This window comes from Eptatretus burgeri, chromosome 17 (assembly GCF_056783735.1).
Source record: "Eptatretus burgeri isolate ZD-2024b chromosome 17, Ebu_testis_v1, whole genome shotgun sequence".
Classification (NCBI taxonomy): domain Eukaryota; kingdom Metazoa; phylum Chordata; class Myxini; order Myxiniformes; family Myxinidae; genus Eptatretus; species Eptatretus burgeri.
In genome coordinates this window covers 19458577-19483870 of record NC_140977.1, presented here as the reverse complement: position 1 = coordinate 19483870, position 25294 = coordinate 19458577, and the positions used below count along the sequence as shown (strand labels likewise).

General features: G+C 41.9%; 1 protein-coding gene and 1 long non-coding RNA gene across 2 annotated transcripts in view; both read right to left on the bottom strand.

Moving 5' to 3' along the window:
* LOC147009475 (uncharacterized) overlaps window positions 1-25294 on the bottom strand; it is a 232849-nt gene that overhangs the window by 23552 nt on the left and 184003 nt on the right.
* On the bottom strand, window positions 6576-15689 carry LOC147009477 (uncharacterized). Its single transcript, XR_015052881.1, has 2 exons — window positions 14772-15689; window positions 6576-9725 (listed from the first exon to the last, which is right to left on the bottom strand). It is a non-coding gene; the product is annotated as an uncharacterized LOC147009477 (long non-coding RNA).

The window sequence follows — 25294 nt, the reverse complement described above, 5'->3', positions numbered from 1 at the left end:
TCGACACCGTTCACAAAAAACATGTGGGATGTGGGTGCATCCAACAGAGCGACATACGTCTGGGTTTTCCTGAACACGTCCTTCTTTACAGTCCTTAAATCTCTGTCTGACCAGATTTTTTAAATATGTTAAAATGTCTGGGATTTTGCCATTTTTAAAGGAATACATTTTAAGATTTGGGACACTTTTTCACCTTATTTAGACAATGAAATCATTTTGTACATTTTCTTATGACGATAATAATATGTGGTTATGTCATGTTTGGACCAGGATAGTTTGGTACGTGTCTGTGATACTCAGTTATGGCGTAATGAACATGTTCGAACATCGACACATGCGTCCAGCCATCCACTTCCTATCCAATCTCGCAGAGTGGGAGAGGGAAGGAGAGAGAGAGAGAGAGAGAGAGAGAGAGAGAGAGAGAGAGAGAGAGAGAGAGAGAGAGAGAGAGAGAGAGTCCGAGAGTCCGAGAGTCCGAGAGTCCGAGAGTCCGAGAGTCCGAGAGTCCGAGAGTCCGAGAGTCCGAGAGTCCGAGAGTCCGAGTCTGAATCCGAATCCAGTGGGGTGGGTGCTCAATCCATTGAGAGTCTTTTCTGAGTCTGTACCTTGTACACACGTTTGATTTTCTTCAAGAGCTCTTGATTTGATATTCATTTTACTACCCCCAAACAATGCCAAAACGAAAGTGTAAATTCACTTCAGAACGAAAGACAAAATTCCCGTGTTTTCAAAGTGGTCGAGAAGAATGGGAGGCCGAGTGCTTGGTATGTAGAGCTGGTACGGATATCTCTGTGGCAAATAAAGGTGTTATTGATTTACAATCTCATGTGGACTCGAACAAGCAAAATATTTCCAGTAATAATTCAGTATTTCGTCTGGAAGAATGGTGGTTTGCCTCCCAAAATCATGGCAGCATCAATAACTCCACAATCCATTACATTATATCTCCTGACCCTAATCCATTTAAATGAAAGGTTATACACTCACTTGCCCACTGTAAAACAATTTGGCACTCAAATAAAACATCCTAATTTTGTAAACTACCAGTCACGTATGTATTATGTAGACATTTTAAAGTTTTTTTTTTATATTGGGCTTTAACCCGGTGTAACAGCATCATCAATTTCAGTGTTACCATGGTGACCACATAACGTTTGACTCATAGCTCACTAGCAATTTATTTGATACACAGGTTTTAAAACGACAACTAAATTTAACATTTTCCGCAGTTTAAAGAAAAATCCTAATAGACTTTAAAACTCACCCACGACCACCCCTACACACGGGGTCCGAATCCTGAATCGAGGGTCAATTCTGCATCCAAGTTGTTTCTGAGATTAAATTTTAACGTCAGTGTATGTTCCATTTTATTTCATTTCGTAACCCAGGAATGCTCTGTTCATATAATATGCTATTTATTTTAAATATATTAACTCTCAGCCCTATTTAATCTGTGAAGCAGCCTAATGATCCAGGCATTACCAAACATTCTCTTGTTTCATGCCACTACTCACAGCTGGAAACAATCACCCCTTCCATGAGTGACATATTATTACAAGGGCTTGCATTCCGAAAGTTTTCCCACAATCCCCTGTGAGCACACAGAACAAACCACTATGCTATCCCTGCACTGATTCAATCCAACGTGCCAATCCACCAGTGAGTGCACTCATCCGTCGTGCTCACCAAACACCATGGTCAATTATTTAATTTCTCAGCTAAAATATGACACAAACATTTCATTTTTATTCTGGCCAATGCGCACGCCATACGTCACATGTAGATGAAAATATCTTTTAATCACCTCACATGGAGGATTATCATTTAAATCCAAATGCTGTTACTTTTCATTTTATAGTCATGACAATACCATTGTATTTCCGGTTATTCAAAAACTTCTCGTAATCTTCCTAATATCCGAGAATTTTACCTATTTTTTCTGCCTGCAATTCTCATCACACCATAGATCGCCCCACCAAACACAGGCACACAGCCCAAGCTCGTGATTAATTTCTCACACTGCCTGCACAGATTTGCACAGATTTACATTTACCAGAACCTCGAATATATAACCACCAACACCATATTCACACTATTATTGATTTTTTGATTTTTACCTTTTGATGGCTGAAAAATTATCTTCCTATGTCAGCCTCGCGTGCACTCAAGGCCAAACAAGGTCAAATAACATCTCCAGCTTCAACACTTTATATCTTTGAACCTTATTTTATATTTTATAAATGTTCTTTCAGGCCAGACACTGATCATGTTGGTCGACCTATATTCAAACACATCTGAAGTTCATGTACACTGATGAACCAAAACATGATGACCATTGACAGGTGAAGTGAATAACATTGATTATCTTGTTACAATGGTACCTGTCAAGGGGTGGGATACATTACGCAGCAAGTGAACAGTCAGTTCTTGAAATTGAGGTGTTGGATGCAGGAGAAACGGGCAGGAGTAAAGACCTGAGCGACTTTGACAAGGGCCAAATTGGTATGGGCAGACGACAGGCAGAAAATCTCTGAAACGGCAAGGCTTGTGGGGTGCTCCCGGTCAGCAGTGGTGAGTACCTACCGACAGTGGTCCAAGGAGGGACAAACCACAAACCGGCGACAGGGTGTTGGGTGCCCAAGGCTCATCGATGCGCGAGGACAACGAGGGCTATCCCGTCTGGTCCGAACCGACAGAAGGTCTACTGTGGCACAAGTCACAGAAAATTTTAATGGTGGTCACGGGAGAAATGTGTCACAATCCACAGTGCATCGCACCCTGCTGCGTATGGGGCTGCGTAGCTGCAGACCGGTCAGAGTGCCCATGATGACCCCTGTCCACCGTCAAAAGTGCCTGCAATGGGCACGTGAGCATTGGAACTGGACCTTGGAGCAGTGGAAGAAGGTCGCCTGGTCCGATGAGTCCCGTTTTCTTTTAGATCACGTGGATGGCCGTGTACGTGTGTGCCATTTACCTGGGGAAGTGATGGCACCAGGATGCACTGTGGGAAGACGACAAGTCGGTGGAGGGAGTGTGATGCTCTGGGCAATGTTCTGCTGAGAAATCCTGGATCCGGCCATTCATGTGGATGTCAATTTGACACGTGTCACCAACCTAAACATCGTTGTAGACCAGGTACACCCTTCATGGCAATGGTATTCCCTGATGGCAGTGGCCTCTTTCAGCAGGATAATGCACCCTGCCACACTGCACACATTGTTTGGGAATGGTTTGAGGAACATGATGAAGTGTTGTTGCCCTGGCCTCCAAATTCTCCAGATCTCAATCTGATTGAGCATCTGTGGGATGTGCTGGACCGACAAGTCCGATCCACCTCGCAACTTACAGGACTTGAAGGATCTGCTGCTAATGTTTTGGTGCCAGATACCACAGGACACCTTCAGGGGTCTTGTGGAGTCCATGCCTCGGCAGGTCGGCGCTGTTTTGGCGGCACATGGAGGACCAACAGCATATTAGGCAGGTGGTCATAATGTTTTGGCTCATCAGTGTAAATTCCAATATCCTCAAGGCATTTCCCTGTCTCACTTCTCACCCCATAATTTTCAAAGATACACCGAATTGGTGTACCTTTCGTCTTCTTCTTCTTCTTCTTCTTTCGGCTGCTCCCGTTAGGGGTCGCCACAGCGGATCATCCATATGATCCACATAGTGATTTGGCACATGTTTTACACCGGATGCCCTTCTTGACGCAACCCTGGTCACCTGTTGTGACACAGGGATCTGGTACACCTACTTTAACCGGGGTATACACCGGCCCAGGACACTGGTACTCATTTCGCCGACCTCGGAAGGATGACAGGCTGAGTCAACCCCCTGGTGTATTAATTCAGTGGCTCAACGGGGCTTGAACTCAGGGCCTTTTGGATCCCAAGCCGCTGCCCTCACCACTGCGCCAACACCAGGCTTTGGTGTACCTTTCTCAGATAACATTTTATTGGTTACCTTTCCAAGGTGGTTCCTCATCTTCACAAATCTTAGTGAGAGGAAATTTTTTTTCAAAACTCCAACAAAACCCCCCTTTGTACACTTTGCAATGCAAATACAACTTGTACAGATACACACAGGATACAAATAATCATACAAGAGCTCTTAGACAAACAATGAAGTTTTCTCTCATTTCCAATCTCAATCCCAAGCTGGAAACACAATTCCAACTCAAAAAGAACACTTTCTCAACTTCCAAACTCTGTTGGGCAACGCCCTATTCTCACTTCTGTAAAGCACCCTAGTCTCACCTCTGTTAAGACAACACCCTACCCAGGTCAACACTGAAAATACCAGTGTAGCCAGTGGGGAACTCAAACTCCTGTTATCCAGGCATACACCGAAACAGTGCCAGTGCAGCCAATACACAGTATAAAAGTGGACCTTTTAGTCTGGTAATGACTTTTCGGGATTCCAACAATACCCTTTGTAACAATACCTATATTTTCCAAAATAAACATAAACCAAACAATAAAACTCAAATCAATAAATGCTCAAATTCTTGTCTGAAGCATGTTAACCTTTCAAAACAAAGAACGAGGTGCACAGCAAGCTGGCAGCACACACTCACCCACAAAGATCAATGTCTTATCTCTCACTTTACCTGATCTGTGAGTTCGTGCTTACCATCAGCCCACTCTGCACCAACGCTCCTCCGGGTTTTAATGCTCCTGCATGGCTCACCAACTGTAGAAGAAATTTCTAAGTCATCCTGTACATTTGAACATTTATTTAACAAACAACATAAACAAATACAAACAAACACATACATATGCGCATATGGAGGATCTGAACACAGACTTGCTCCAGATCTCTAAAATACATGGAGAATTTTAGTTCTTGTGAGAGTGGTCAGTGGTCAGTTCTTGTGATAGTGGTCAGTGAGACACAGCTCTTTGTCATTTTAAACGCTGGTGCCACAGGTTGCCAGGTCGATGTATTTCCAGGTGGAAATCATTTTCAGCTTTTGTGCAGCAGTCAGCCTAATTTTGAAGGATTGTAATAAATATATATATATATATATTTTTTATTTATTTTTTTTTTGCTGTAGATTTCCCGCCCGTCGGCATGCGAGTGTCCGCGTCTAGCCAATAGCGACCGCTTCGCCCACCGAACGGACAATCTAGTCGCGGCTTTCCGGATCAACGCCGGAAACCAGCCACGGGTGTGTTAACCACACCACAACCTTGTCCGCACTCTACCCGCGCTACAGGGTCCGATCGCCAAATCTTCGATTTACCTAATTATTCACGTGAGTAGGTTACCAAGAGATTGCACCTCAACAGGACCGCTTGGAAACGAGCCGCTTAAGCAGCCCGCTTCCTTTTGGGATAACCGAGCGGGGTATTATCGCGCAGTCCCGTTGGACCCAATCACTTTACCGGCTATTTAAAAACCAACTATATTCCGAGTGCAACATGGGGCAGTTCAATTAAGGGAAGAGGACGCAACGAAGAGGTTTACATTCACACAAGGACATTTATTATAATAAAGCACGTATGCAATTATACAAGCAACAAAAGCACGACAAAAGAACTACAACCGTCTACTTATTATGTACAGTCACTTGCACTTAACAGCAGTTCCTACTTATTAAACGGGCCCACGGACACACGTACGCGCACATACACACCCAAGAAATGGTGGCAGAGGCCTTTAATAACGAGCTCCAGCTCGGAGGACAGGTGAGCTGAAACTCAGAACCTATCTCGAACCTCTCCACCTCGTGTGGTTTTCAAGTTGCTCAGACCTGGGCTCCAGCGAGAGCGAGCCGGACCCAATCACCGTGAGCTGCGATCCTTCCCGAGCTCCCGCGAATCCTCCCACGCTTCTCATCACGTGCTAGTGAGACGAGGCACTGATCCTTCCTGTCGATGCGTCGCTTCCCCGAGGAACCACCTCCAAAAGAGGTCGATGAGTCGCACCAAGGCAGGAACCAAAATGGAGAACAAAGAGCTCCACAAACCAAGAAGAAGAAGAAGCCACCATTCGCAGCTCGAGCCAAGCAACCGGCTCAACTTCCTTCCAAAACAAAGCAGCTCGAAGCAAAAAGCTCTCCCGAGCCAAACAGAAGCCGAAGCTCACTGAACCACCAAAGCAAAAAGCCTCCAAAAAGCCTCCTCCGGAGCCAGGCCTCAGCCGAAGCTCACTGAGCCAGCCGAAGCAAAAAGCTTCCGAAGGCCCTCAACCCTAACCCAAGCCAAACAGGACCCGAAGGTCTGCTGAACCACTACTCTTTGCCGAAGCAAAAAGCTTACTACTCAACTCCCAACACCAACAAAGAAAAGATCTCCGCTTATCCTTCTCCCGCCCTTCCCCCGCTCCCGGCGTGACTCATGACTCATGCCCTCGTGCTCCATCCCCCGCTCAGCCAAGGGTGGGAGGGAGTTGTTGACATCATGAGTCACGGGACGGCAGGGTTCTTCTTCTTCTTCGCAGAAGAGGGGGAGGGATGTCTCCATTGTTCGTTCCCTAACTATTAAATCGATCCGCAGCGCATCTAATCGATTTCTGAATATTTAAACAATGGAAGGTGAGCTATCTAGGAAACAAGCACTTATCGACATAGCTGACTGAAGGAACCTGTATGTTGTGTGCAATCGAATTCCAAATTCGTAACAACATATGTTTAAAACCAGATGTGTAAAATCTCTCTCAGCACAGAATGACGTCACAACAGATATCTTTCGGGTTCCTTGATGGATCACATACAATTTATGGTATGGAAGGGGAAAGGTTCAGCTCGCATCTTTAGCAGACTAGGGAATATAAAGCAAGCAGGATTTATTGAATACATCTGAACATATCCTTAGACCAACATTCTAAGTTGAGTTGTAATAGCATTCCTCCACCAGCTTGCTGGTACCATATATCTATCATGTCATAAAATCTATTAGTAAGTAAAATATATATTTAAATAATAGGCAATTCTTTTTTTGACTGAATTCAGCTTACTTGAAAAGTCAGCCTGCTCATCGCATCTTCAATAGTCAGGTCAATGTTTCCATACAAAGGAAAGATCTGATTATGTTAATTAAAATAAAAATAGATACACGTTCAAGCACATAAAATCATACCGTATTTAAGTACATTTTCCATTTCAGATTTAATACATTTATTTTAATATCAAGTTTTAATTGACATAGTTTTAATTGTTTTTATCACCCGCAAACCCATGATGCTAATTTCGGAGAAATTGCATCGACAACGTGCTACAAACTCACATATCCTGCAACTCTTGAATACATTTTCATCATATTTAAATAATTCACTTTCTTCAAACAGACATTTTTATGACAATTCAATATCCTTTTGAAAATGTTTTTTGATTGTAGGGATCTGTGTCCCTCTTTCACTTCTTGGTCAGACAAAGTTTAAAAGAATGCTCTCCATTAGGGCCCTGTCACACCTTGACGTTTTAGCCAGCATATGGCAATGTATCAAAATTGATCTAAAACGCTGGCGTACGCTGAACTATTGATGTTTTTTTCAGTTTTGGGCGTATTCATAACGAGTTGGACGTATGCATAACGTATTAGTAACGTACACAGAACGTTTCGATAACTTATACCAACAAATGCTTAGCGTGTTTTCGGCGTTCACAACCTATGCCCAACGATAGTCTAACTTATGCATAGCGCGCGGCAGCGTATCGCCGACGATCACGTGGTGTAGCCTATTAATAGGCTGCCGCTCAACGATTTAAATCATAACTGCACTCGAAATCGAAGTGTCAACATCACCGTCATGCCGAAGAAAAAAAAAAAACAAAAAAAAAAACATGGAGTCTGGAACACTGACGGGTTCCTCCTGTGAAGCCCATTTTTATATACCAATTCCCCTAAATGCTGCCAATACGCCATTATACAGTAGCTGTAAGTTAGAAACACGTTCAGTAAGTTTTGTGGTCGTCCTGAAGACGTCAAATACGTCTACGTACGTCAATATGGGTTGGAGATACGTTACACATAGGTTCAAAGCACGTTACTCATAGGTTAGAAATAAGTGTCGGGTACGCTAAACATTACCTCGACGTGTTTCGACTTATGAGTAACTTACAAGTAATGTGTGTTGACGTGTGTCAACGATCGCATAATGTGCCTACAACTTATGGCCAGCGTATGCGGAACGTGCGAGTCATACCCTGGCATACGTCGAAAAATTTTGAGCATGCTTAAAATTTGTCGACGAGCTCAGCGTACTACGACATATGCCAGCGTGCTTCAGCATGCTCTTAACGTATACAAAACTTACCCATAACGTATTCGACGTGTGCCAGCGTATTCGCCAAATTTTCCATACGTCGGCATACGCTGGCTAAAACGTCAAGGTGTGACAGGGCCTTTAAATAGAGTTCATTGTTTTTGGGAAATCTTTTGTTGCAGCTGACGACGTGGCTTTCCCCACAGGATGCTGGCTGATACTGACATATCACTGTTACTATACTATTATACTGATATATCATAGTGGTCGCTGATACTGTACTCAAAAGCCAGTATGAATTCTCTTGTGCATTTTAAGATTGCATCACTGACTAAAGGCTCGTAGCATGGGAACGTGTACAATTTGCTGAAAAATTTTGAAAAATTTGAAGTTTGTTGTATATTGATGAGTAGTATACCATTTTAAAGGGCAGGTTCTTGTGATTCTTGTGGTGTAATTATTGAGGCTTAATTGCATTTCATTGCTGAGATATGGCAAATTAAGTGTAGTCCTCTGAGAAGGTCATTTGTGCAGCAGCGGTGACGCCGGCAGCGGACAAACGACTGCTAGACCATACATGTACAAGCCTCGGCTTTCATCAGGGTGATAATTATCGTCAGTTTAATCTTCATAATAATGTAATCAAACTTTATTATGGGTTATAAAGGGTTTTAAACGTTGATGCCATCGTCAGTCAGAAAGTTCTTTGTGTTTGGAGACAAACCATCAATGACCTTGGTCATAACTTTGGCTCTCTGCTTTGAAGGGAGAGTTTCAAGTTCATCACCGATCCTGGATTTTCTTCGTTGGACAGTCCTCATTGATACAGGCACTTCACTGCTCTGTATGGACATCTGAGTAGTTGGGGTTGTGCCCTTTATTTCCAATGCTTTCCATAAATTGTGCATGGCAGTGCTCAGGTTTGCTGTTTTTGTTTGTCGATTTTCCTGCAGGATTTCCATCTTTTTGCGTCTTTTCTCTCTCAAAGCTTGTTTCTTTTGCCGGCTGATACTTGATTGCCACTTCCTTCGCCATTCTTGTCTTTGGAGTTTGGCTTTTTGCATGCCTTCCTTGCTACTTGCTTGTTTTACTCTGTATTGAGCTACACGTCTCCTCTCTTCATCAAGCTTGTCATCTCTTGTTTGTAGCAACATATGTTGCGGCCTGCGACTCCTTTTTATTCGGCTTGTGAAGTTGTTTGTGGCTTCAATTCTCGATCGGTACTGTGCAATACGGTGTTGCTCTTTGAGGAGTTTGTATTGTTGTATCTTCGGACTTTCATTGATTCGCTCGTGCTCACGGGATAATCGTTTTCTTTCAGCTGCCGACAGTGGAATTTTCTTGCCCTTCTTTTCAGAAAGTTTTTCTCATTATGTTGCTAATCGTTTTCGTTCACTGGTTAAGTAAAGTGCATTCTGTTCAGCGGTGTTCTACTCCGTCTGCTTTTTTCGGGAACGCCTCTTCCTTTCTGCGGCTGTCATGGCTGTTGATTTTCCCATGCTTCTAGTGGTACTTATCTGCAACAGATAAAGGAATATTTGAAATGGATGCATCAATAATAATAAAATCGGTTGCTGCTTATTTATAGTCCGTTTTATCTTAAATATTGTGGACATAAATTATGCCATAAAACGTGACGTACACAAAACGTGACGTACTGCACCCTGAAACTAAGCCAACAAAGGAGTATATTGCATTAAGAGCTTATCAATCAATATGTATCAGTGAATCATTTATTTTACATATGCGTCTATTGGTTAATTTCCCATGGATTTGGAAGTTCCAGGCTTTGTCGGGTGTGTGATATGCTGTGACGTACATCCGATGTGACGTACACCTATACATTATTGCACGGATGGAGATGTGATCACATTTAACATTAGATAGTGTATGGGTCAAAGCAGCTAAGTGTGAGCCAAATTGTTTCAGAAGTCGTGAAAAAAATCAATTTTCATGTACAGTGAAGTTGTTGCAGCATAAAAAAATCCAAGATTCACTGAACATTTTGCAAAAAAAAGTTTATAAAAAGGATTGGTCATCACAAAATGTCATCATTTTCAAAATAGGGTAGGATTTTTTGATTTGGTCAGGCTGACATGCAAGTTTTCAGCTCAAACAACAGCAAAGTCAGCTCTAATGATTGGTCCAGGACAAAAACATTGTAATTTCGGGGTTTTATAGCTTGTACCATTGTTTCATAATGCTATGTGAACCATTGTTTAAAATATGCAAGTTTTTTAAAAAATTTTTGCAGTTTCGAGATGAAAATAAAGGGCTTCGGATCAATCAACATGGATTAAAAAGCGTTTAATAGGAGCAATATATAATTTAATTAATGTTCAGACTCTATACGAACTACGAATATCATTAGATGCACTAACAAAACAAAACAAACTGATAATCATGGCAAAATATACACATGCATGGAAGCTAAGATTCTCTAGATGCCGTTCATGAAAACGTAACGTACTGGAAAATAATCTCATTTTGTCATTTCTAGACTAACTATATCAACTGGATCACCTAAATTCACTATCATGCTATTTCAATGCAATTGCAGCTACACCGATGTTTCATACAGCCCTCTAATTTCACTTTCATGATTAGAATTCATTTTCACTTTCGTTTTGCAAAAAACAGTCATCTATAGGTACTCTGATGGAATTTTACAAATTGATAGTGAAAGTGATAATGAAAGTGACTAGATGACAATGAATGGTCTAATGTAGTGGAAAGCTGATATTATTAACATTGACCGTTTCACAGGTCATGGAGACTCGAGTTCAGGAAGGCTAAAATATCTTCATGGTCCTGCGGGGATATTTTCCGTGTTAGTTTATCTTTACCACGTATCTTTCGGACTCCGGTAGACTGGAGGTCGCCCAACACAATAGGTAGAAGGCATCGACTATACACCGTGGCGGTTCTGGAATCATCCACGTAGTAGGTGTCCGAGGACCTAGGAATGAGCTCGAGGTAGTGGCCTGATGCCACACTCAAACCCGCAGAGAACGAATTCCCATAACTATCCTTTATTGGCATCTTGGTATCATGAGGGGGTTCCACTATCTCCATAAGATATTATGGGCTGAGTTCTTCCGCAGCTCTGATCACTGCTATGGTACCTGGAAGGAATAGTTCCGTAAACTCGGTTAGCATTGCTGGAAACTCATCGATTTCCTCATCTTCAACGTCCTCCTGCTCATCCTCGTCTTCTGCTTCCTCGTGATGGACGGAGGTCTCATTGATGATGCTTACCAGTACTGGTTCGTCCACCAGCCCATTCTCACACGAAGCGAAGTCCCCCGCCAGACACTGGAAACAGGCGCATCCTCGCTTGTGAACTAGGACTTCATCCGGGCGAGCACACGAGCGTGCCTCATGAAGACGTCGTGTTCCACGGATCGTTTTCAGATTCATCATTTTAGGTCATTCGACTTCCCCTTCAGTCACGAGGTAGAACTCGCTCCTCACCATACGTGAACTGGCCTGTGGCATGTCAAGGTTGCAAGATAGATTCGCAACACAATACTGGTGAAGTTCGCGCGCATTTCTGATTATTTCTCCTTTCTTTACTACAGACATAGCTGCCGACTGCTTCACAACTCCTCCGGCCCCATTGGCCTATGTTTGCCGTGAGACGTGCCCCACCAGTACCTGATGGTCGGAATTCCGTACACCGATTCGCTCTGTGACAAGTACGCTAAGGACTTCACACCTTTAAATTGTGAGACAGCACCATCACAAAATTCAATACTTCTAGACGGGCGAAGTCGTGCAATTAGATTGTCGAGTAGGAGGCGCTTGCAGTGTTCGACCATATGCGAGTCGTGGCACCTGTCGTCTGAGATGAAAAGGTGATGCTCGTCTCCATACTGGGGATCGTCGTGGGAGCCTATCACTCGTGTCAGTACCAGGACAAAGAGAGTCGCTTGTACATTGACCCAGTGGATGCTTTGAATCTCGTCTGGGAGCACAATTGCGTAGTTGTTGGCGAAGTCCATGATGGCGAGGACTTCATCATTCTTGAGGTTCTCGAGCGCCGTCCTATACTGCTCGTGCTGATGTCCAGCTATAAACCTGTGGAGGGCAAAGGGCTCCATTTTCTTCCTGACGGTTTCGCAGAGTTCACTGATCGGTCTGGTTTTCGTTTGTAATTCTATCTTCGTGGTCTTCGGTCCGCTTTCGTTGGCGGTCCTTTCATAAAGGGTCCATGACACTGGACATCCGTCACAGCTCGGTCGCGTACATGATGGCTTACACTTCAATGAACTAAAATCCATCTTTTCCACGCCACAATGACCACAAGTACGGTCAAGACAGTCCATGCGCTTTTCGCATATAGAGGCATCCGCCATCTCGTGTACAGTGCGAAAAACGTGCCCTCGTCCGGCATTCACCGAACACTTGTTCAGGGACTTCAACAAGAAGGTCAGGTTTGTGTGGTAGGTGCAGCAACAGACTTGTCGATGGTAAGCTTTTGCAAATACGACCTCTTTTAGACGAAGATTCTCAAAAGATCGTTGGCCTATTTTCGTATCTGGATTCGATTGCTTGAAAGTTTTGTATGCTTCAGTCAGGGTTGATTCCAGAATTCTCTTTGTCACCCTGACTGTCCCGCCAGTTTTGGGGTCTCTGAGCAAAATTGTATTCTTTTTACTGGGAAGTGGTCGAGAAACATCCGGCTGGTTGTAGAACCGGTTCACTGACGCTCTCACCTCATCACTGAGGCGCGACGACCGCGGTGCCTGTCGAAGAGAGATCCTCCACGGAATACCGCTCTGTCATTGTCGTAGCGCACTGGTGGCAGTCTGTCTACCCACATTGAATAGCCTCGTGATGCCTCTCCCGGTGGTACCTTGCCCGGATATGCCATAGAGAAGTGTCTGTTTCATGGCGGTCGCCTGGTTGTCATATGTAGCGCATTTTGTGAAGGCTTCTTGGAGATTTTTCACAACATGTGATTCTGAATTGGTCGAAGTTTCGGCGACATTTTCCAGAACGATCTCTCTGGATTTCGATGATAATGGTGCCAGAATCCGGTTCAGCTCTTTTTCCCGCTGATAGAGTGTTGTGAAGCTGCAAGTTCGCGGTTTCCACAGCTTCAATTCCTTTCCCATTTGTCTTCCCAGCAAATTCTCACATGACAATGGCGACAATGTTCCCAAAGTTGCCTTGACGTCGCTGGTCTTCCTCCACAGCGTCGACCGTGAAGCGGTTGGAGTCACCGCGGCGGGCTGATCGGCAGTTTCCTCATCCTGGGAGAGCGCGGTTTCCGATGGCCCGGTTTGAACAGAATCCTGGGAAAGGGGGAGCGTTTCCTCAATGGGCAGCGCGGCATCATCGTTCTCATCAACTTCAACTTTTTCTTCCCGGTATTTCCTGGCTTTTTGTTCGCAGTTCTTCTTTTTTCGCCAGGCCTTCTTCTTCAGATTACTGTCGAGATTGCAGAGGCAGGATTCTTCCCATCTATGCTGCTGCTCTCGAATGTATTCTTTTCCTTTCGTGTATACCGTTGTTTGTCGATAAGCCCGGACACGCGCTGCATCCACATTCAGTCTCTTTCTTTTCTCCTCGGAACTTTCGTCCAGTGCCCTCTTCTCCCTAGATTTTCTTTTCCTCTCAGCTCCTGTCATGGCTTGCTTTCGAGGTGGCCTTCCAGGTTCTTCTGGTACAGTACGTCGGTCTTGTATCAATTCAGGTTGGTCTTGATCTCGAAACTTAGGAGACCTCAGCTTCACTCTCAACTGGAACGCCATCTGAAAGAATTACATGTATTGTTATGAATTTTGAAATTTTACCAAATGACTAGATGTGAACTGTGAGTGGTGCATAGTGAGGGGTCGAAAAGGGGGTCTATCCCACCGCCTGCCCCCTCTCCACCGCCCCCCATCCCCACTGCCCGTGTGCAGTGAGATCGGAAAAGAGAGAACAATATAAGGGATCGCGGTACGGTAGGATTCCAACCAACGCCATCAACCGGAAGCAGTGACGATATAACTGGTAACTGAGACCTCTGGCAGCACTTTCAGTTTCGGTTTCAAGCAAAAAAACATGAAATCTTGACGCAGAAAACGGTCTCAAATGCGAGTTTAAAGCTTTGACATAATCTCCACCACAGTTGGGATCGCTCTATAACCTTATAAACAGGTAATGCTATGGTTTTAGGCATGCACTCGCCATTGAACTGATCAAAATCTGTGATCAAATCTTGTGATTTTATGAAATTAACATATATTTGATTGCTATTTTCATTTTCCAAGTATCGTTTCTAGCAATTCACAATGAAAATAATCACCATATTATAGTTTTAACAGTCAAGAAAGGGAGAACAATCCTACCTTTGATAACTAACTTGAAGAAAGTTCGAAGATACAAGTATTCGATAGTATTTTGTACAGTTTTCTAGATTGGATTCTGCTCGAGTTTGATGGAACAAGCCCAAAGTCAGGCAACAGATTTGGGGTTGCCATAAGTATTATTCTAAGCTTTTGAGTTTCCAGTTTCCCATAAATATTATTATTAATTTAATTCTCAATCAATTTTCATCTCCAAAGACTCACCTTATCACTAGTTATCGGTCAATTTTCTGATAGAACCAAGGCCACAGCTGTCGGCAGCTCATCGATGACTGTCATTCGAAGGGTCAAAAACCCAAAATTGGCCAGAAATGATAACCTGAATAAAATACTGCATCAATGCTATCAGTAAGCTTAGTAATATAATCAAAAGCATTTATTATGGAAAATAACATGAATTACACAGAAAAATCACCTTTCTGAAAATGTGACGGACCGGTGGAGAAATTTTCATTGGATGATATTTTCACTAATAGGGGGAATTGGTCAGATTAATCACTCCCATTGTATTTGAGTATATAACCAACAACAATTTAATTGCCATGTTATTAGTCTAAACTATTGACTCAAACGCAAAATGTGATGGACCGGTGGAGATTTTCACTGGCCAAACCCAATTTGCTAGCTGAGTCATATCAGTTCCCTAATCCTGATGGTACCTAGCATGAAAGTTTACTATTACTCGAAGAAACTTTCAAGCAATATCATTAGAAAAAATATTTATTTTCTATCGGATTGGACTCAAGGGAATTTATAGGCACCAATAAGAGCCTTTTAGTGTGAAAATGGTCAATTTCGACGTTTTCCCTTAGTTCACATGGATAGATCCTTTTCGAGCTGATCCAATTCTACTTTCAAATAATATTGGGGCTATTTGTCATACTGGGAACCAAGACTAGAATAAAAATTGAAATAATTATGTCAGCTCTACAAAAGTGGGGCATCTTAGCTAAATATAGCATAACAATTGTGCATTTTGTGAGGAAAGCACCAAATTTGGCACACTAGTAGCCTATCATATTATGAACAGATTTGGATATTGGGCCATCTCAAATTCAGCCACTGATGGCTGTGGCAGCTATTTTCCACTGCCATCAAAAATTTTGAGATGGCCCAATATCCAAATCTGTTCATAATATAATAGGCTATCAGTGTGTCAAATTTGGTGCTTTCCTCACAAAATGCACAATTGTTATGCTAAGTTGCCCCACTACAAGAAATATCATTAATTTACAAATGTGAAAATAAAAAATACCCCCGAGCGGGAGTGCCGATCGGTCATCTCTGCCAGAGGTCGAAAGTAACTCTGTGCCAGACTGGAATAGGGGCAGTTCATATAGTACGTACGCTCTACTCCCGGGTTTCAAAACCACCCACCCCTCTCTGTATGCAGGCTAGTGACCACCCATCCACCCCCCTCATACATCACTTATCGGTTGCAAAGCCAGCAGTTCCTTATGAACCGATGTTTGTAAGTCATGACGATGCAGTCCCTAGCGGTGTAATTTACCTTTTTCTTTTAATATCACAGCACGTCATTTATGAAAATAAAAGTACAAATTGATATTCAAGACAATGTTAATGTCATAAATGAAAGTAAGTGTGCATATAAACTTGTGTTCCATTGTTTTAGTTAAATCTGACAAAAGCTTCAAATGTAATATTTGCTCGGAGAGTTCCGGTTCTTAATTTAATACTTTTATTTTTGTATGTACTTTATGAACGGCCCATACGGGGAATCAGAGCGAAGTTTGAAGGGCTATAAAATCGGAACGAGAGCAAATTTCAAAAAAATGGCTCGTGTTGTTCTAGAATCTAGATAATAGTCCATAGTATCTGAATCACTAATAACATTTGATCTCTCTTGATAAATGAGGGAGGAGATACGATTTGAAATCGACGATTTTCGCAACTTTGACAGACAGCCTCGTGATGTTGACCTCGACCTTGGACGACCTTGAAAGTTATATCGTTGTGCATGTCTCATCAACCTCTATCCATTCCACTATTGGTTATTTGTCTTCACTCGGTTTGATCGTGGACGGACGGACGGACGGACGGACGGGCAGACAGACTTCGAGACTGTTATTATTAGGTCATCTCTACTGAGATGATAGAGATGACCTAAAAACAGACCCTTATTGACAACTTCATTACAAATTCCCCAGAGTGAGCACATGAAGGACTCAATATAGACCAGGAAGACCATACATTTTCTTTTTTACAGATTTTCAAATGCTTGTTTAGAATATCTCCTCCAAAATTTTGTTTAGTAAACTATTTAGGCACACTAATCACTTTCTACAATGAGGGTTCCCTGAAACACGGTAGCTCACACTTCCCTGCATTGGGCCGTAATATATGTAATTATTCCTTAACTATACTTTAATTATAATTAAATGCAGCAGTTTGGCGATGATGTTCCATCCGATTTGGCCGATATTCCATCTCCATGATCTCAAACGTGACGTACAAAAAATGTGACGTACTCTCTAACAGTGGAAGTTGGGTCATAAATAAAAAACCAGACATCCAAAATGAATAATATTGCTAAAACAATTCAATCATCATAAAATGTATGTTTTAATGCTAAAAAATAACAACCTGATGCCTATTTTACATAATAAAGCCAAGCATCTTTGAATTTACCGTACTCTCTAACATCCAAACAGGCACACTTTGGATGCTCGGCACACACGTAGACTTCGAACCTCAACTATTTTGCAGTTACTGACAATTAGCATAGGCTTCAACCATTACACAACAATAAATAATTTAACCATTAAGGTTAAAGTAATATTTGTATCACACCATTGTAAAGGAAAGTTAGGTTTGAAAATTAATTTTGCCTGAAATTGTATTTTGGAAATTTTTGTAAAAATTGTACCACAATATCACAATAATTATTTTTAATTGGCATATATTTGTTCCAGGCATGATTCACAATCATCAAAAAAAATTTTGGGTGACAATCAATTGTTTAAAATGTTTCAATATTCACCTATGTGAGGTGTGCTTGATGATCTGTCACTAGAATTTACCAATTTTTACTCTATTTTCCACATTTTAATTTAACATATCTCAGCAAATATTGGTTCGATCCTGCTTAATGTAAATATCAAGATGATCGTCTAAAAATTTCCTGTCCAATTATCAACTTTGTATGTCTCAAAAATTAATGGTACAAAATATATAAGCCTTTTAATGCCAACGACGGTGAATTGTACACGTTCCCATGCTACAAGCCTAAAATATTTTTTTTCACAAACTATACTTGTATAGGCAGTCACCTCTGTGAATTATCTTGTGTGATTTAAGGAGTGCTAACTGAATGATAGATTTTCCACAAATCGTGGATTTATAAGGGCACTCATCATTATCAGTTCTCATGTGCATTTTAAGGTTGGATGAATAACGAATCGATTTCACACAAATTGTCCATTTACACGGTCATTCTCTATTGTGAATTATCATGTGTGTTTAACACGAGATTGTTGAGTGAAACATTTTCCGCAACTTCTGCATCGAAGTGGACAATCTCTCATATGATTTCATGGATTTTCCACAAATTTTAAATTTGTATGGGCATTCGTCTTGTTTGCAATATTCTTTCTCCCAATTGTGAATCTGATTAATATTTCCAAGTGTTTGTTTGTACATCTGTGTGCTTGTTTGTGCATTTATAGGTTATTCTTTCACGGCCGAGCAGTAGCAACTAGAGGCCCCAAATTTTGGGTCGAGGTACTTCAGAATCTGGGCAAGGTTTAGCCCATTCCACCCATTGGCCAGACGAGCGTTTTGAGGCCGAAAAAACTATGTTTGTATATTGCGATGTTGGGTCAGACAGTGCTGCAGCCAGCCCACAGGCAAAAGGAAACCACCATGAGATGGAATAATTCCATAGCGTTTCCATGTCCAACACGTCCTAAAACCACCGCCAGGAAAAGATCAGCCCGACAGCACCATAGTGCCTGATATCCCCCCTCCCCCCGAGCAGTGCCTGATATCCCCCCTCCCCCCGAGCAGTGCCTGATATCCCCCTCCCCCCGAGCAGTGCCTGATATCCCCCCCTCCCCCCGAGCAGTGCCTGATATCCCCTGAGATTTACCTCAGCCAGAGAGGTGGATGGACGTTATGCTTTCACCCCTATTTGTTTGTCTGTTTCGCTGTCTTTCTGTGAGCAGGATATCTCAAAAAGGTAAGGATGGATTCGGATAAAATTTGGTGAAGAGGTTGGGGTTATGACGATTTGGTGGACATTTTGGTTCACGTCCGGATGCAGATCCAACTGTAGAAGAAAACTCACTCAAGGTTCCTTTAACAAATTTACTATAACATTTGAATGATTTTTACATATATGCATGGGGGACAGAGGGTACTCATTCTAATCATGACTTTTTATAAATATGAGCAAGCGAAAGTGGTGGGACCCAAAAGGCTGAGACATGGAACAACAGGACATATCTGGCCGCCAAGGCCACAACTCACCATTAGAAGCCAGAATGCGAACAGCCACCTCTACACGTTTCCAGCGCAGACCCAGGCCCATTGCTAGGGGGGGGGGGATTTGGGTGCAATGCCTCCCCCCCATGGTGCATCTGGTGCCCCCCCCCACCACTTGTACGCCACCCATTTATGTCCTGTTGCCCCCTGTGAACAACTTAGTGTTTAAGGACGAGCGCCCACTGTGAACTCCTTGCTGTTTAAGTGTTCACCTGTGTGAACTAAAACCCTTATTCCAGATGTTCGAAGTGGTGAATAATTAATAAGGCCTTCTTGGATAAACTGTTCTTTAATAATATCCTTCTTTGAATAACAGTCAAGAGATAAGTGTGCGCTTGCCAGCGCATCTCCAAAAGCAATTGGCAAGACAATACAGTCCAAGCCCACAAGATAAAAGATAATAACGCACCAACGCCAGCAGCCAAGACGACAGACAGCCGCCGTAAGACCTCGTGTCGAATGTCGATGCTGTGGGTGGTTATATATATATATATATATATATATATATATATATATATATATATATATATATATATATATATATATATATATATATATATATTGTGGATCATTTAGTTTTAAGGAAGAGCCAATCAGCATCTTCGATATGGAGGCCCTATTAAGCATGTTACCTGATTGGTTGTAAGTTAGGTATCAATGTAATATAGTCATAATATGATAATATGAATAAGGAAAAGACAAATTTACATAATTAAAGATGAAGTGCACCGCTTGACCTTCACAACCCTCCATCTTACAAAAGTGATTTTCTAATAAAAATTAAAAATGTGTGTTTGCAATAATGCTTACATTTGAAATTATGCAGATAAAACCCATAAATTGTGAATATCTACATTGTGAATGTGCCACTTTGTTGCGGCTCTCCTGCATTCGAATAATTTTAGGCAAAAACATCGGAACATATTAAATCTAGCTGAGATCAATTTGGTTAGTATGCGACGGCAACTTCAGTATAGATGCGTCAATGCTGCATGACTACAATAGCATACTGGGTTATCAAAAATATTAAATATTATAATTGTGCCCCCCCCCCATCCAGTTCAATGTCCTCCTTAATACTGAGCCCTGGTGATGGGCCTGCGCAGACCAAACAATCGAAGGAAAGAAGTTATAAATCGATGAGGCAATTACGAGTATTCAAAGCATTTCTCAAAGCATTCCACATTCCATTAAATGCCAGACAAAAAGCAATTGTCTGCAGAGCATCCTTTCCCACAGAAGACTTATTTAATTTCAATTGCCAGTTGACTCAGAACATTTGAAAATTCATATTAGCTCCAGTTAATTATTAGTACACTATATTCCGGAAAATAATATACAGCAATTCAGTCTCATAAAAGTATATACAGTATTTTCTAGAAGGTACAAATATACGAGGTGTGTTCAAAAAGTATCCAACCTTAATTTTTCGTGCGTAAATAAATGAAGCTAGGGAGGCGTGGTTTGGTGCACGTATGCAGGCGATCCTAATCCGTATGCGTGAATATTTTCCCACCTGCAGAAGCTGTCAGTCGCCGACAGACTGCCGATGAGTGAGCGCCGTCGGATTTTCGTTTTTGACAAAATGACGGAAAAACTTGACCAACGCTACTGCATCAAATTTTGTGTAAAGCTTGGCGATTCCCAAGTGGAAACAATCCGCAAGATTCAACAGGCCTTCGGGAACGAAGCAATGGGCACCACACAGATAAAAGAGTGGTACAAGCACTACAAAGATGGTCGCACATCAGTGGAAAGTGAAGCACGTTCTGGTAGGCCCTCAACATCCCGAAATGAGATCGTCATTGACCAAGTGAGGACCCTGCTGATGCAGGATCATCGAATCACGATGAGAAAACTTGCAGACGAGGCGGGCGTCAGCATTGGATCCGTTCGTTCCATTGTGACTGAGGATTTGGGCTTAAGGAGAATCGCAGCAAAGTTCGTGCCAAAGCTGCTAACGATTGAGCAGTAGCAACTCCGTTTGGAGATCGCACAGGACATGCTGGAGACTGTGAACAGCGATCCCAACTTCTTCAACACAGTGATCACTGGCGATGAGACTACAGTGATCCGTCATTGTGTCAAAAACGAAAATCCGACGGCGCTCACTTACACTTCCTCACTCATCGGCGGTCTGTTGTGTGACTGACAGCTTCTGCAGGCGAGAAAATATTCACGCATATGGATTAGGATCGCCTACATACGTGCACCAAACCACGCCTCCCTAGCTTCATTTGTTTACGGACGAATTGTCTCGTTTAATTGTTTACACGAAAAATTAAGGTTGGATACTTTTTGAACACACCTCGTATATGTGAGATAGCATGTCAGATAACAGTCAAGGTGAATATTTATTATGTTTATGAAAAAAAACACTATACACACCCTACAAGTGGGATACAAAATGTAAAGGCCCTGTCACACCTTGACGATTTAGCCAGCGTATGCCTGACGTATGCAAAATTTGGCTAAAACGCTGGCGCACGTCAAATACGTCATGGGTAAGTTTGTATACGTTAAGAGCACGCTGGCATACGTAGTAGTACGCTGGCATACGTCGTAGTATGCTGGCATACGTCGTAGTACGCCGAGATGTTCGCCAAATTTTCCACGCTTGAAAATTTTTCGACGTATGCCAGCGTATGACTCACACGTTCCGCATAATGCTGGCCATAAGTTGTAGGCACGTTACGCGACCGTTGACACACGTCGACACACGTTACTTGTAAGTTACTCATAAGTCGAAACACGTCGAGGTAATGCTTAGCGTACCCGCAACTTATTTCTAACCTATGAGTAACGTGTTGTAGGCACGTTACGCGATCGTTGACACACGTCGACACACGTTACTTGTACGTTACTCATAAGTCGAAACACGTCAATGTAATGGTTTGCGTCAGTGTTCCAGACTCTAAGGTTTCTTTTCTTCTTTTCTTCGGTATGACGGTAATGTTGACACTTCGATTTCTAGTGCGGTTATAATAGAATATAATTAATAGGCTACCGCTCAACGATTTAAATCATAACCGCACTAGAAATCGAAGTGTCACCATCACCGTCATACCGAAGAAAAAAAAAAACCAAAAAAAAACCAGGGCGTCTGGAACACTGACGCTAACCATTACATTGACGTGTTTCGACTTATGAGTAACGTACAAGTAACGTGTGTCGACGTGTGTCAACGATCGTGTAGCGTGTCTACAACTTATGCCAGCGTATGCGGAATGTGTGTCATACGTCGAGTATGCCGAGAAATTTTCAACATGCTGAAAATTTCTAGACGTACTCGGCGTATTATGACGTATGCCAGCGTACTACGACGTATGCCAGCGTGCTATTAACGTATACAAAACTTACCCATAACGTATTCGACGTGTGCCAGCTTGGTTTGGCAAATTTTTCATACGTTGGCAAACGCTGGCTAAAACGTCAAGGTGTGACAGCGGCTTCACACTTCGATGTCTAGTGCGGTTATGATTTGAATCGTCGAGCCGCAGCCTATGAATAGCCTACGCCATGTGATCATCGGCGATACGCTGTCGCGCTATGCATAAGTTAGACTATCGTTGGGCATAGGTTGTGAACGCCGACAACACACTCAGCATTCGTTGGAATAAGTTATCTATATGTGATTAAAACGTTCTGTGTACGTTACTAATACGTTATGCATACGTCCAACACGTTATTATACGCTCAAAAATAAAAATAAAAAACATCAATAGTTCAGCGTATGCCAGCGTTTTACATACATTTTCAGACCTTGCCATACGCTGGCTCAAACGTCAAGGTGTGACAGCCCCTTAAGCTGTTCAATCCCGAGGATGTTCAACCCCAACCCCGCAGTACAGAGAGCCATTCTAGTTATATGTTTTCAAGTTAGACGATCAAATAAAAAGGTTTTCACAACATGTGCATTTCCAATGGCATTCTCCATTAAGAATTCTCATACGTCTTTTGAGGTTGAATGAATGAATGAAGGATTTTCCACACTTTGTGCATTTGTTTGGGCATTTTCAATCGTGAATTCTCATGTGTGTTTTCAAGCTGGATGAGTGAACGTAGGATTTTCCACACTTTGTGCATTTATATGGGCGTTCTTCATTATGAATTCTCATGTGTATTTTAAAGTTGGATGAATGAATGAAGGATTTTCCACACTTTGTGCATTTGTATGGGCGTTCACCATTGTGAATTCTCATGTGTGTTTTCAAGCTGGATGAATGAATGAAGGATTTTTCACACTTTGTGCATTTAAATGGGCGTTCTCCACTGTGAATTCTCATGTGCCGTTTAAAGCTGGATGAATGAATGAAGGATTTTTCACACTTTGTGCATTTGTATGGGCGTTCTCCACTGTGAATTCTCATGTGCCTCTTTAAGTTGGATGAATGAATGAAGGCTTTTCCACATTTTGTGCATTTGTATGGGCGTTCACCATTGTGAATTCTCATGTGTATTTGAAAGCTGGATGAATGAATGAAGGATTTTCCACACTTTGTGCATTTATATGGGCGTTCTCCATCATGAATACTCATGTGTGTTTTAAAGCTGGTTAAATGAATGAAGGATTTTTCACACTTTGTGCATTTGTATGAGCGCTCATCATTGTGAATTCTCATGTGTGTTTTAAGGGTGGATGAATTGATGAAGGATTTTTCACACTTTGTGCATTTATATGGGCGTTTTACATTGTGAATTCTCACGTGCATTTTAAAGCCGGATGAATGACTGAAGGACTTTTCACACTTTGTGCATTTGTATGAGCGCTCATCATTGTGAATTCTCATGTGTGTTTTAAGGGTGGATGAATTAATGAAGGATTTTTCACACTTTGTGCATTTGTATGGGCGCTCATCATTGTGAATTCTCATGTGTGTTTTAAGGGTGGATGAATTAAGGAAGGATTTTTCACACTTTGTGCATTTGTATGAGTGCTCATCATTGTGAATTCTCTTGTGTGTTTTAAGGGTGGATGAATTAATGAAGGATTTTTCACACTTTGTGCATTTGTATGGGCGCTCATCAGTGTGAATTCTCATGTGTGTTTTAAGGGTGGATGAATTAATGAAGGAATTTTCACACTTTGTGCATTTGTATGAGCGCTCATCATTGTGAATTCTCATGTGTGTTTTAAGGGTGGATGAATTAATGAAGGATTTTTTACACTTTGTGCATTTGTATGAATGCTCATCATTGTGTATTGTCATGTGTGTTTTAAGGGTGGATAACCGATTAAAAGATTTTTCACAAACTGTGCATTTGTATGGGCATTCACTTTTCTTTCCCTTATGAGTCTTGTGAAAATTATTCTTTGTAAACATATCCTTCGTTGGCTTGTCTTGTGTGTAAAAAGTACTCTTATTTGTTTCATTTGGCGAGTGCTGCAGGCGTGTGTCTGCACCGCTCACTAAAGTAGTTGCAATTTCTGTTGTGGATTCCTTGGATTCTCCTGTAAATACAACATCACATGACCCATTAAAAATGAAATATCAGTTTCTTTTCACTCATAACATCATTCTGACAAACATACCAAAGTCTAACACGTACGTATGTATTTGTTCCTCTGCACAAGCGTAAAAATTAACCACAACAAGAGGACCTGACATTCAAACTAATCCTCTATATTTCCTCAACATCCTCACTTAAATATTGGAATGAAATAAAGCTTAAGATGAACGTAGAGGGAGAATTCAAGTGGTTGGTTGGTTAATTAGAGATTTTTCTCTACCTCTTAATTAAGGAGTGGGTAGACTTCTTACGTAGGGATGGTATGGACCGGACACTCCATTGGCTAAATACAACATAAGTCCTCCAAAAAACATCGACCAAGATGGAACTTAATAATCTATATATTACCTACGAGTCATCTGCAGATAATTCCCCATCCAACTCATTAAACTGTTGGTTGGGACATCATCACTGAACAAGAAAAATGAGGTACTCAAAAATTCCCGTTTATCATTCTTCATATTCTTGTTATTCTTTTCTAACAACGGAACTCAAAATTGGTTTAAGCTACTAACTTCGTTAAAAACCAATCTACTGCATTCTCGAGTGAGAATGTGCACAATGATCGAAATTTTGATAGCTTCAAAGGATTCCATGATAAGTACGCAAAACTACATTCCTTTGAAAAGGAATAAGAAGGGATCAGAGTTGTGGGCGGGACTCTGACTGTCAATCAGCCTGATGGAGGCAGGGCCGCGAGGCACATTTTCCCA